The 10,531-nt window shown below is 44.9% G+C and overlaps 1 protein-coding gene across 1 annotated transcript in view; it reads right to left on the bottom strand.

Annotated features, from left to right (window-relative positions):
- Positions 1–666: 666 nt before the first annotated feature.
- The window catches only part of LOC126456739 (molybdenum cofactor biosynthesis protein 1-like), a 181,345-nt gene continuing 171,480 nt past the window's right edge, over positions 667–10,531 (bottom strand). Inside the window, exon 7 of the mRNA XM_050092484.1 lies at positions 667–740. The gene's annotated coding sequence lies outside the window, so the exon portion shown is untranslated. The remainder of the gene's footprint in view (positions 741–10,531) is intronic.

Raw genomic sequence — 10,531 nt, 5'->3', positions numbered from 1 at the left:
TTTCATTTTCATCACGTTTAAGAGAAATTCATCTGGCCAACCGCAAAGCTTTCCGATGTCCTGGATATTCTGGACAAGCGTTTGAATATCCTCGTGCGGCTTTCCAGCGAACGCCGGAATAAACGCTACTGCTGGGAAGCTCTGCACCAAAGTTGAGGTGGCTACTGCCACAGGTGATTCTGCACTAGTGAGTGGTGGAATCACCTGCTTCGGCTGTTCTTCCACTAGCACTGGCTTAGCAACATTAGATTGCGGAGAAGCCATTTTGAGATCATCTATCTGTTGCTTAAGCTCCGCGTTAGTCAGAATTAATTGATTTAACTGGGACTGCAGCGCCAAGAGGGGATCCTCATCCGCTCCGGCTGCTCCTGCCTCCGATTGCTGCCTGGTGATCGGCATGTTACAATAGTGTGGGCATCTACACCACCGTAGCGTCGCTAGCGACTTACATTATTTGGTGGCGTGCAGACGACGGACGGCGGCGGTGTCGACGAGCGGCGGCAGGCGCGTTGATCACGCGTGGGCGCAGCAGGCGGCGGGCGACAGCACGGACAGCTGCGACGGCGGGGCGGCGCGAGGGCCACACTCCGGACCCTGGCGCAGGCGGTGACCCGTGGCAGCTACGGACAGCGGCGGCGGCGGTGGCGGCGAGCGTGACTGCATCGCGGACCCTCCTCGGCTCGCGTCCGGCGGCGAACTGCGTCACGCTTGTGGCGCGCTAGTGCGCGGCCACGCACATTCTGGAACGCAGGCGCCCGGCTGGCACGTGCATGGCGCGCTGCAGCCTCGCCACGTTCGGTCTAGTTTCCCTTAATTGCTCAAACTCGGCCCCTTCGTAGTACTCATACTCAACTGATGAGTTGATTTTACAACCGTAAGGTGGGTCGCATCCCACTTCTGACACCATTTGTTCGTCAGGATAGAAGTCAGGAGCGGAGGGCGTTGTAAAATGAAAATTAATTGAGTGGAATGGACCCAGTTTATTCTTGTAATGATGGTACAGTAGTGCCTACGTAGGGCTGAGCAGCCCCAAGAGGGGTTGCCGTCTGCTCATCAGAGAGGCAGAGGCTAGAGGAGCGACTACTCGGGGCCGAGGTCAGAAGCTAAGAGAGCGCGGAGCTGTTTCCAAGTCGCCCTCGCCGCTCCCGGCCGCGTCCCCACGTGATCACACGATTAGTCTCTGATTGGAGGATTGATTCCGCCAACGCGGCTTGCTAGTAGCGTGCTCCCGTCAGCGCAACCAACCCGTGGGACTTGAGTCTGACCGAGGAGCACGTGGCAGGAATGTGCCGACCATGGTCTTCCGGCCAGCACCTTCCACCACAGTATGCCCAAGCCGGCTACGGCCGAACATTATGCATTGAAAATTTATTTAAATAAAATTTTGTCGGCAATGATCCCTCTTGGGGGTCTCCTCCCTGCACATACTAAAGTCAGCATTGTCCCTTTTGTATTCAATCCCGATGCCATTTCTGTGTTTCATGGTCAATGTGAAGGTCCAAGGGATACAGCAAACCTGCACTGATGCTTCGGAATCTAATACTGGTCTCCAAGGAGCCGCACATAGCAGAAAATTTTAGAAGATTCTGTCTTCTTGTACTTAAGTCGGCATTGTCCCTTTAGTATTCAACCCCGATGTAATATTTTTGCTTAATGGTGAATCTGAAGGTCCAAGGGATACAGTACATCTGCACTTGTACATCGGAATTTAATACTGGTCTCCCAGGAGCCACTCAAAACACAATCTCTTAAACGATTCCCTCTGCTTGTGCTTAAGTCGGCATTGTCCCTTTTGTATTCAATCCCGTTGCGATTTCTCTGTTTCATGATCAATCTCAAGGTCCAAGGGATATAGTACACCTGCACTGGTGCATCGGAAACTAATACTGGTCTCCCAGCAGCCGCTCAAAGCATCAACTCTTAGACGATTCCCTCTGCTTGTGCTTAAGTCGGCATTGTCCCTTTAGTATTCAATCCCGATGCAATTTCTGTGTTATATGGTCAATGTGAAGGTCCAAGGGATACAGTAAAGCTGCACTGGTGCTTCGGAATCTAATACTGGTCTCCTAGGAACCGATCAAAAGCACAAACTCTTAGAAGATTCTCTCCTCTTGTACTTAAGTCGGCATTGACCATTTTGTATTCAATCCCGATGCAATTTCTGTGTTTCATGGACAATGTGAAGGTCCAACGGATACAGTAAACCTGCACTGGTGCATCGGAATCTAATACTATTCTCCCAGGAGCCGCTCAAACCACAAACTCTTAGAAGATTCACTCTTCTTGTACTTAAGTCGGCATTATCCCTTTTGTATTCAGTTCCTATGTAATTTCTGTGTTTCATGGTCAATGTGAAGGTAAAAGGGGTACAGTAAACCTATACTGGTGCATCGGAATCTAATGCTGGTCTCCCAGGAGCCCCTCAAACCACAAACAATTAGCAGATTCACTCTTCTTGTACTTATGTCGGCATTGTCCCTTTTGTATACAACCCCGATGTAATATTTGTGTTTAATGATCGATCTGAAGGTCCAAGGGATACAGTACACCTGCACTGGTGCATCGGAATCTAATTCTGGTCTCCCAGGAGCCGCTCAAATCACAAACTCTTAGACGATACCCTCTGCTTGTGCTTAAGTCGGCATTGTCTCTTTTGTATTAAATCCTGTTGCGATTTCTCCGTTTCATGATCAATTTGAAGGTCCAAGGATACAGTAAACCCGCACTGGTGCATCGGAATCTAATACAGGTCTCCCAGGAGCCGCCCAAACCACAAGCTCTTAGAAGATTCACTCTTCTTGTACTTAAGACGGCATTGTGCCTTTTGTATTCAATCCCGATGCGATTTCTGTATTTCATGGTCAATGTGAAGGTCCAAGGGATACAGCAAACCTGCACTGATGCTTCGGAATCTAATACTGGTCTCCAAGGAGCCGCACATAGCAGAAAATTTTAGAAGATTCTGTCTTCTTGTACTTTAGTCGGCATTGTCCCTTTAGTATTCAACCCCGATGTAATATTTTTGCTTAATGGTGAATCTGAAGGTCCAAGGGATACAGTACACCTGCACTGGTACATCGGGATTTAATACTGGTCTCCCAGGAGCCGCTCAAAACACAATCTCTTAGACGATTCCCTCTGCTTGTGCTTAAGTCGGCATTGTCCCTTTTGTATTCAATCCCGTTGCGATTTCTCTGTTTCATGATCAATCTCAAGGTCCAAGGGATATAGTACACCTGCACTGGTGCATCGGAAACTAATACTGGTCTCCCAGCAGCCGCTCAAAGCATCAACTCTTAGACGATTCCCTCTGCTTGTGCTTAAGTCGGCATTGTCCCTTTAGTATTCAATCCCGATGCAATTTCTGTGTTATATGGTCAATGTGAAGGTCCAAGGGATACAGTAAAGCTGCACTGGTGCTTCGGAATCTAATACTGGTCTCCTAGGAACCGATCAAAAGCACAAACTCTTAGAAGATTCTCTCCTCTTGTACTTAAGTCAGCATTGACCATTTTGTATTCAATCCCGATGCAATTTCTGTGTTTCATGATCAATTTGAAGGTCCAAGGATACAGTAAACCCGCACTGGTGAATCGGAATCTAATACAGGTCTCCCAGGAGCCACCCAAACCACAAGCTCTTAGAAGATTCACTCTTCTTGTACTTAAGTCGGCATTGTGCCTTTTGTATTCAATCCCGATGCGATTTCTGCATTTCATGGTCAATGTGAAGGTCCAAGGGATACAGTAAACCTGCACTGATGCTTCGGAATCTAATACTGGTCTCCTAGGAACCGCACATAGCAGAAAATTTTAGAAGATTCTGTCTTCTTGTACTTAAGTCGGCATTGTTCCTTTTGTATTCAATCCCGATGCAAATTCGGTGATTCCAGGTCAATGTGAAGGTCCAAGGGATACAGTAAACCTGCACTGGTGCATCGGAATCTAATACTGGTCTCCCAGGTGCCAAGCAAACCTCAAACTCTTAGAAGATTTCATATTCTTGTACGCATTGTCCCTTTTGTATTCAACCCCGACCAAATATTTCTGTTTAATGATCAATCTGAAGGTCCTAGAGAGACAGTACACCTGCACTGGTGAATCGGAATCTAATACTGGTCTCCCAGGAGCCGCTCAAAGCACAAACACTTAGACGATTATCTTTACTTGTACTGAAGTTGGCATTGTCCCTTATGTGTTCAATCCCGATGCAATTTCTATGTTTCATGGTCAATGTGAAGGTCCAAGGGATACAGTAAACCTGCACTGGTGCATCGGAATCTAATACTGATCTCCCAAAGGCCGCTCTAAACTCAAACTCTTAGAAGATCAAATTTTCTTGTACTTAAGTCAGCATTGTGCATTTTGTATTCAATCCCGATGCGATTTCTGTGTTTCATGGTCAATGTGAAGGTCCAAGTGATACAGTAAACTTGCACTGGTGCAACGGAATCAAATACTGGTCTCCCAGGGGCCGCTCAAGGACAAACTCTTAGAAGAGTCACTCTTCTTGTTCTTACGTCGGCATTATGCCTTTTGTATTCCATCCCAATGCAATTTTTGTGTTTCATGGTCAATGTGAAGGTCCAAGGGATACAGCAAACCTGCACTGATGAGTCGGAACTAACACTGATCTCCCAGGAGCCGCTCAAACCACAAACTCGTAGAAGAATCACTCTTCTTGTACTTAAGTCTGCATTGTCTCTTTCGTATTCAATCCGATGCAATTTCTGTATTTCATTGTAATTGTGAACGTTTAAGGGATACAGTAAACCTGCACTGGTGCATCGGAATCTAATCCTGGTCTCCCTGGAGGCGATAAAACCTCGAACTCTTAGAAGATTTCATATTGTTGTACTTAAGTCGGCATTGTCCCTTTAGTATTCAATCCCGATCCAATTTCTGTGTTATATGGTCAATGTGAAGGTCCAAGGGATACAGTAAGGCTGCATTGGTGCTTCGGAATCTAATACTGGTCTCCTAGCAACCGATCAAAGTACAACCCCTTAGAATATTCTCTCCTCTTGTACTTAAGTCGGCATTGACCATTTTGAATTCAATCCCAATGCAATTTCTGTATTTCGTGGACAATGTGATGGTCCAAGGGATACAGTAAACATGCACTGGTGCATCGGAATCTAATACTGGTCTCCCACGAACCGCTCAAAGCAGGAAATCTTAGAAGATTCACTCTTCTTGTACTTAAGTCGACATTGTGCCTCTTGTATTCAATCCCGATGCGATTTCTGTGTCATGGTCGATGTGAAGGTCCTAGGGATACAGTAAACTTGCACTGGTACATTGGAATCTAATACTGGTGACCCAGGAGCCGATCAAGCCTTAAACTATTAGAAGATTTGCTATTCTTGTACTTAAGTCGGCATTGTCCCTTTTGTATTCAATCTCGATGCAATTTCTGTGTTTCATGGTCAATGCCAAAGTCCAAGGGATACAGTCATCCTGCACTGGTGCATCGAAATCTAATACTGGTCTCCCAGGAGCCCCTAAAACCACAAACTATTAGAAGATTCACTCTTCTTGTGCTTATGTCGGCATTGTCCCTTTTGTATTCAACCCTGATGTAATATTAGTGTTTAATGGTTAATGTGAAGGTCCAAGGGATACAGTACACCTGCACTGGTGCATCGGAATCTAATACTGGTCTTCCAGAAGCCGCTCAAAGCACAAACTCTTAGACGATTCACTCTGCTTCTACTTAAGTCGGCACTGTCCCTTTTGTGTACAATCCCGATGCAATTTCTATGTTTCATGGTCAATATGAAGGTCCAAAGGATACAGTAAACCTGCACTGCTGCATCGGAATCTAATACTGATCTCCCAGGAGCCGCTCTAAGCACAAATTCTTAGAAGATCCAATTTTCTTGTACTTAAGTCGGCATTGTGCATTTTGTATTCAATCCCGATGCAAATTCTTAGTTTCGTGGTCAATCTGAAGGTCCAAGGGATACAGTACACCCGCACTGGTGCATCAGAATTTAATACTGGTCTCCCAGGAGCCGCTCAAAACACCAACTCTTAGACGATTCCCTCTGCTTGTGCTTAAGTCTGCATTGTCCCTTTAGTATTCAATCCCGATGCTATTTCTGGGTTTCATGGTAAACGTGAAGGTCAAAGGGATACAGTAAATCTGCACTGGTGCATCGGAATCTAATACTGGTCTCCCAGGTGCCAATCAAACCTCAAACTCTTAGAAGCTTTCATATTCTTGTACTTAAGTCCGCATTGTCCCTTTTCTGTTCAATCCCGAAACAATATCTGGGTTTCATGGTCAATGTGAAGGTTAAAGGGATACAGTAAACCTGCACTGTTGCATCGGAATCTAGTACTGGTCTCCCAGGAGCCCCTCAACCACAAACTATTTGAAGATTCTCACTTCTTCTACTTATGTCGGCATTGTCCCTTTTGTATTCAACCCCGATTAAATATTTGTGTTTAATGTTCAATCTGAAAGTCCAAGTGAGACAGTACACCTGCACTGGAGCATCGGAATCTTATACTGGTCTCCCAGGAGCCGCTCAAAGCACATACTCTTAGACGATTCCCTCTACTTGTACTTAAGTTGGCATTGTCCCTTTTGTGTTCGATCCCGATGCAATTTCTATTTTTCATGGTCATTGTGAAGGTGCAAGGGATACAGTAAACCTGCACTGGTGCATCGGAATCTAATACTCATCTCCCAGGAGCCGCTCTAAGCTCAAACTCTTAGAAGACTCACTCTTCTTGTACTTTAGTCGGCATTGTCCCTTTGTACTCAAACGCGATGCAAATTCTGTGTTTCATGGTCAATGTGAAGGTCCAAGGGATACAGTAAACCTGCACTGGTGCATCGGAATCTTATAGTGGTCTCCGTGGAGGCGATCAAACCTCAAACTCTTAGAAGATTTCATATTCTTGTACTTAAGTCGGCATTGTCTCTATTCTATTCAAACCCGATACAATTTCTGTGTTATATGGTCAATGTGAAGGTCCAAGGGATACAGTAAAGCTGCATTGGTGCTTCTGAATCTAATACTGGTCTCCTAGGAACTGATCAAAGCACAAACTCTTACAAGATTCTCTCCTCTCGTACTTAAGTCGGCATTGACCCTTCTGTATTCAATCCCGATGCAATTTCTGTGTTTCACGGACAATGTGGAGGTCCAAGGGATACAGTAAACCTGCACTGGTGCATCAGAATCTAATACTGGTCTCCCACGAGCCGCTCAAAGCAGAAAATCTTAGAAGATTCTCTCTTCTTGTACTAAAGTCGACATTGTGCCTCTTGTTTTCAATACCGATGCGATTTCTGTGTCAAGGTCAATGTGAAGGTCCAAGCGATACAGTAAATCTGCACTGGTGCATCGGAATCTAATGCTGGTCTCCCAGGAGCCCCTCAAACCACAAACTATTAGAAGATTCACTCTTCGTGTACTTATGTCGACATTGTCCCTTTTGTATTCAACCCCGATGTAATATTTGTGTTTAATGGTTAATCTGAAGGTCCAAGGGATACAGTACACCTGCACTGGTGCATCGGAATCTAATTCTGGTCTCCCAGGAGCCGCCCAAACCACAAACACTTAGGAGATTCACTCTTCTTGTACTTAAGTCGGCATTGTGACTTTTGTATTCAATCCCGATGCCATTTCTGTGTTTCATGGTCAATATGAAGGTCCAAGGGATACAGTAAACCTGCACTGATGCTTCGGAATCTAATACTGGTCTCCCAGGAGCCGCACATAGCAGAAAATTTTAGGAGATTCTGTCTTCTTGTACTTAAGTCGGCATTGTACCTTTTGTATTCAATCCTGATGCAAATTCTGTGATTCCAGGTCAATGTGAATATCCAAGGGATACAGTAAACCTGCACTGGAGCATCGGAATCTAATACTGGTCTCCCAGGTGCCAATCAAACCTCAAATTCTTAGAAGATTTCACGTTCTTGTACTTAAGTCCGCATTGTCCCCTTTGTATTCAATCCCGATACGATATCTGGGTTTCATGGTCAATGTGAAGTTTACAGGGATACAGTAAACCTGCACTGGTGCATCGGAATCTAGTACTGGTCTCCCAGGAGCCCCTCAACCACAAACTATTTGAAGATAAACTCTTCTTGTACTTATGTCGGCATTGTCCCTTTTGTATTCAACCCCGATTAAATATTTATGTTTAATGGTCAATCTGAAGGTCCAAGTGAGACAGTACACCTGCACTGGTGCATCGGACTCTAATACTGGTCCCCCAGGAGCCGCTCAAAGCACAAATTCTTAGACGACTCCCTCTACTTGTACTTAAGTTGGCATTGTCCCTTTTGTGTTCAATCCCGATGCAATTTCTGTGTCTCATGGTCAATGTGAAGGTCCAAGGGACACAGTAAACCTGCACTGGTGCATCGGAGTCTAATACTGATTTCCCAGGAGCCGCTCTAAGCTCAAACTCTTAGAAGTTCCAATTTTCTTGTACTTAAGTCAGCATTGTGCATTTTGTGTTCAATCCCGATGCGATTTCTGTGTTTCATGGTTAATGTGAAGGTCCAAGTGATACAATAAACCTGCACTGGTGCAACGGAATCTAATACTGGTCTCCCAGGGGCCGCTCAAGGACAAACACTTAGAAGAGTCACTCTTCTTGTTCTTACGTCGGCATTATGCCTTTTGTATTCGATCCCGATGCGATTTTTGTGTTTCATGGTCAATGTTAAAGTCCAAGGGATACAGCAAACCTGCACTGGTGAGTCGGAATCTAACACTGGTCTCCTAGGAACCGATCAAAGCACAAACTCTTAGACGATTCCCTCTGCTTGTGCTAAAGTCGGCATTGTCCCTTTTGTATTAAACCCCGATTAAATATTTATGTTTAATGGTCAATCTGAAGGTCCACGTGAGACAGTACAGCTGCACTGGTGCATCGGAATCTAATACTGGTATCCCAGGGGCCGCTCAAGGACAAACTCTTAGAAGAGTCACTCTTCTAGTCCTTACGTCGGCATTATGCCTTTTGTATTCGATCTCGATGCGATTTTTGCGTTTCATGGTCAATGTGAAGGTCCAAGGGACACAGTAAACCTGCACTGGTGCATCGGAGTCTAATACTGATTTCCCAGGAGCCGCTCTAAGCTCAAACTCTTAGAAGTTCCAATTTTCTTGTACTTAAGTCAGCATTGTGCATTTTGTGTTCAATCCCGATGCGATTTCTGTGTTTCATGGTCAATGCGAAGCTCCAAGTGATACAGTAAACCTGCACTCGTGCATCAGAATCTAATACTGGTCTCCCAGGAGCCGCCCAAACCACAAACTCTTAGAAGAATCACTCTTCTTGTACTTAAGTCTGCATTGTCCCTTTTGTATTCAATCCGATGCTATTTCTGTATTTCATTGTAATTGTGAACGTTTAAGGGATACAGTAATCCTGCACTGGTGCATCGCAATCTAATACTGGTCTCCCTGGAGGCGATAAAAACTCAAACTCTTAGAAGATTTCATATTGTTGTACTTAAGTCGGAATTGTCCCTTTAGTATTCAATCCCGATGCAATTTCTGTGTTATATGGTCAATCAGAAGGTCCAAGGGATACACTAAAGCTCACTGGTGCTTCGGAATCTAATACTGGTCTCCTAGGAACCGATCAAAGCACAAACTCTTAGAAGATTCCCTCCTCTTGTCCTTAAGTCGGCATTGTCCATTTTGTATTCAATCCCGATGCAATTTCTGTGTTTCATGGACAATGTGAAGGTCCAACGGATACAGTTAACCTGCACTGGTGCATCGGAATCTAATACTATTCTCCCAGGAGCCGCTCAAACCACAAACCCTTAGAAGATTCACTCTTCTTGTACTTAAGTCGGCATTGTCCCTTCTGTATTCAAACCCGATGTAATTTCTGTGTTTCATGGTCAATGTGAAGTTCCAAGGATACAGTAAACCTGCACTGGTGCTTCGGAATCTAATACTGGTCTCCCTGGAGGCGATCAAACCTCAAACTCTTAGAAGATTTCATATTCTTGTACTTAAGTCGGCATTGTCCCTTTAGTATTGAACCCCGATGTAATATTTTTGCTTAATGGTCAATCTGAAGGTCCAAGGGATATAGTACACCTGCACTGGTGCATCGGAATCTAATACTGGTCTCCCAGGAGCCGCTCAAAGCATCAACTCTTAGACGATTCCCTCTGCTTGTGCTTAAGTCGGCATTGTCCCTTTAGTATTCAATCCCGATGCTATTTCTGGGTTTCATGGTAAACGTGAAGGTCAAAGCGATACAGTAAATCTGCACTGGTGCATCGGAATCTAATACTGTTCTCTCAGGTGCCAATCAAACGTCAAACTCTTAGAAGACATCATATTCTAGTACTTAATTCCGCATTGTCCCTTTTGTATTCAATCCCTATGTAATTTCTGTGTTTCATGGTCAACGTGAAGGTCCAAGGGATACAGTAAACCTGCACTGGTGCATCGGAATCTAATGCTGGTCTCCCAAGAGCCCCTCAAACCAAAAACTATTACAAGATTCACTCTTCTTGTACTTATGTCGGC

This window comes from Schistocerca serialis, chromosome 2 (assembly GCF_023864345.2).
Source record: "Schistocerca serialis cubense isolate TAMUIC-IGC-003099 chromosome 2, iqSchSeri2.2, whole genome shotgun sequence".
NCBI classification, from domain to species: Eukaryota; Metazoa; Arthropoda; class Insecta; order Orthoptera; family Acrididae; genus Schistocerca; species Schistocerca serialis.
This window is presented reverse-complemented; position numbering and strand designations above follow the sequence as displayed.